Genomic DNA, 3,685 nt, shown 5'->3' with positions numbered 1-3,685 from the left:
TACAGAGTACGCTGTCTGATCACAATGGAATTAGGTTAGAGTTTGATGACAGATATCTGAACAATCAAAAATTATGTGCAAACTAAATTACACACTAAAGTAACCTATGAGTCAATAAAGATATCACAAAAAGAGAAATTACTTATATTTAACTGAAAATGAAAATATACAAAAATGTGTGGGAGGTAGTATATTTCAGGGACATTGATAAAACTAAGTACTTAATTGGATACCTAATTGACACCACTAATGCCACTAATTGGAAAAGAAGAAAGATCTCAAATTACTGACCTCAGTGTCCACCTTAACTAAAAAAAGGAGAGAAGATGAAATTCAAAGAAAGCATAAAAATGAAATAAGCAACAGATCTGACATTAATGAAATAGAAAACAGATAATAGAGAAAAATCAATGAAACCAAAAACTGATTCTGAGATCAATAAAACTGGTAAGTTCTAGCCAGAGCAATTAGGGTGGGAGGAGGGAGAGGGAAGACACATGACCAATATCAGGAATGAGGTGACAACATTACAAATATAGATATTAAAAGAAAATAAGGGAATATTATGCAGCCATCTTGGATCCTGCGGAGGCCTGCTAGGAACAGGACTTCTAAATTGACAAATAAGTCTGGAAGGCTGTGGTCCAAGGCCATTTTTGCTAGCTATAAGTGGGGTCTACAGAACAAGAGGGAGCATGCAGCTCTCCTGAAAATCTAAGGTGTATATGCTCAAGATGAAACTGAATTCTGTCTAGGCAAGAGATGTGTTTCTGTGTACAAAGCAAAGAACAACACAGTAACTCCCGGCAGAAAACCTTAGTAATCTAGGGAAAGATAACTCAAGGTCATGGAAACAGTGGCATGGTTCCTGCCAAATTCCAAAGCAACCTTCCCGCTGAAGACATTGAACACAGAATACATGTGATGCTGTACCCTTCGAGAATTTAAACTTGCTGAGAAGTAAATGAAAAGTGTGGATTTGTTAAAAAAAAAGGGGGGGGGCAGATATTAAGAACAACTTTATGCCAATACATTTGACAGCTTAGATGATATAGAAAAATTCTTTGAAAGATACAAACTACCAAAGCTCTCTCAAGAGAAATTTGCAACCTAAATAGCCCTATATCCAACAAAGAGATTGATTTTGTAGTTTAAAACCTCCCACAAAGAAAGCTTTAGACCCAGATGATTTACTGCTGAATTCTACCAAATATTTAGAAGTGACACCGAAGTCTAGACAAACATCCAGAAAATGGGAGGGAAATTTCCCTACTCAGTGATACAAGTCCAGGTTGTCTACTTGTGTTTCTGATCTGATGGCTACAGGTTGGAGGTTTCAACAACCTCCTCCTTGGGTTTGATTAATTTACTCGAGTGGCTCACAGAACTCAGAGAAACATTTTACGTATTAGACTACTAGTTAATTATTAAAGGATGTAACTCAAGAATTGCCATATGGAGAGATGCATAAGGTAAGGTATTGGTAAATGGTACAGATCTTCCATGCCCTCTATGGGTACATGGCTCTCCCCACACCTTCATGTGTTCACCAACCTGGTTGTGAGCATGGGTTACTCTCTAGTTGTTGTGTGTGGGCTTCTCATTGTGATGGCTTCTCTTGTTGCAGAACATGGGCTCTGGGGTGCATGGTCTCAGTAGTTGTGGCACACAGGCTTAGTTGCTTGCAGTATGTGGAATCTTCCACACCAGGGATTGAACCTGTGTCCCCTGCATTGGCAGGTGGATTCTTAACCAATGGACCACCAGGGAAGTCCCCTTTTGGGGTTTTATGGAGTCTTCATTACATAGCCATGACTGATTAAATTGTCAGCCATTGGCAACTGATTCAACCTCCAGCCTCTCTCCCCTCCCCATAGGTTAGGAGGTATGGGACTGAAAGTTCTAACCCTCTAATCATGTGATTTGGTTTTCCTGACAGCTCTCATCCTTAGGTGCTGTCCAAAAGTCACCTCATTAACATAACAAAAGACATGCTCATTCTCATATCTTAGGAAATTCCAAGAGTTTTAGGAGCTCTGATCCAGAATTGGGGATGAAAGCCAAATACATATAAATCAAAGAAAGGAAACAGGAAGAAGAGAAATGAAGGATGGCTCCTAAATTTTTGCTCAAGTAACCAGGTGAATGATACATTTATTGAACTAGGAGAAGTGTTATAGTGGGAGTGTGGGTGGGGACAAGATTAATAGGTGGATTTGAACATGTGAAGTTGAAGGTAGCTTTTAAGGGGAGATTTCAAGTAGGCATAAGGAATTAGGGGTCAGAAATTCAGGGGAGAGATGAGGGCTGGAGATACAGATTTGTCAGTTAACATCAAATAGATAGTATTTAAAATTGTGGGGCTGAACGAGACCATTTGAGGAAAACTTCAAAAAGAAAAGACCCAAGGCCAAACTCTTGAATATTAAAGAAAAGACCCAAGGCCAAACTCTTGAATATTCCAACATTTGGAGGTGGAATTCAGTTCAGTTCAGTTAGTTGCTCAGTCGTGTCCAACTCCTTGCAACCTCATGAACCTCAGCACGCCAGGCCTCCCTGTCCATCACCAACTCCAGGAGTTTACCCAAACCCATGTCCATCGAGTCAGTGATGCCATCCAACCATCTCATCCTCTGTCGTCCCCTTCTCCTCCTGCCCCCAATCCTTCCCAGCATTAGGGTCTTTTCCAATGAGTCAACTCTTCACATGTGGTGGCCAAAGTATTGGAGTTTCAGCTTCAACATCAGTCCTTCCAATGAACACCCAGGACTGATCTCCTTTAGGATGGACTGGTTGGATCTTCTTGCAGTCCAAGGGACTCTCAAGAGTCTTCTCCAACACCACACTTCAAAAGCATCAATTCTTCAGCGCTCAACTTTCTTCACCGTCCAACTCTCACATCCATACATGACCACTGGAAAAACCATACCCTTGACTAGACGGACCTTTGTTGGCAAAGTAATGTCTCTGCTTTTAAATATGCTATCTAGGTTGGTCATAACCTTCCTTCCAAGGAGTAAGCGTTTTTTAATTTCATGGCTGCAGTCACCATCAGCAGTGATTTTGGAGCCCCCAAAAATAAACTCTGACACTGTTTCCACTGTTTCCCCATCTACTTGCCATGAAGTGATGGGACCAGATGCCATGATCTTAGTTTTCTGAATGCTGAGCTTTAAGCCAAATTTTTCACTCTCCTCTTTCACTTTCATCAAGAGGCTCTTTAGTTCTTGTTCACTTTCTGCCATAAGGGTGGTGTCATCTGCATATCTGAGGTTATTGATATTTCTCCCAGCAATCTTGATTCCAGCTTGTGTTTCTTCCAGCCCAGCGTTTCTCATGATGTACTCTGCATATAAGTTAAATAAGCAGGGTGACAATATACAGCCTTGATGTACTCCTTTTCCTATTTGGAACCAGTCTGTTGTTCCATGTCCAGTTCTAACCGTTGCTTCCTGACCTGCATACAGGTTTCTAGAGGAAGACTATTCAATAAAGAAAATAGAGAAATAGTATTAGTGAGGTGGGAGAAATTATCTTTCGTGAGATGTTGTAGAAACCAAAATAAGGAAGTATTTCATTTTTCTTAAATGCTGTTGAAGTCAAATATGATGAGGACAAAGAAAGCCCATTTAATTTTTCAATTGGAATTTCATTGGTAAATTAAGAGCAGTTTCAGGAGTGCAGT

The 3,685-nt window shown here is 40.3% G+C and overlaps 1 pseudogene across 1 annotated transcript; it reads left to right on the top strand.

The window, feature by feature from the left end:
• The first annotated feature begins 565 nt into the window (after positions 1-565).
• On the top strand, positions 566-2,550 carry LOC145505304 (large ribosomal subunit protein eL33 pseudogene; annotated as a pseudogene). Its single transcript, XR_014052927.1, has one exon. The product of XR_014052927.1 is annotated as a large ribosomal subunit protein eL33 pseudogene (transcript).
• The last annotated feature ends 1,135 nt before the right edge of the window (positions 2,551-3,685 follow it).

Source organism: Giraffa tippelskirchi, chromosome 5, assembly GCF_054371585.1.
Source record: "Giraffa tippelskirchi isolate mGirTip1 chromosome 5, T2T-mGirTip1v1.2.pri, whole genome shotgun sequence".
NCBI lineage: Eukaryota > Metazoa > Chordata > Mammalia > Artiodactyla > Giraffidae > Giraffa > Giraffa tippelskirchi.
The sequence above is the reverse complement of the archived record's forward strand: the minus strand, read 5'-3'. Positions and strand labels throughout refer to the sequence as shown.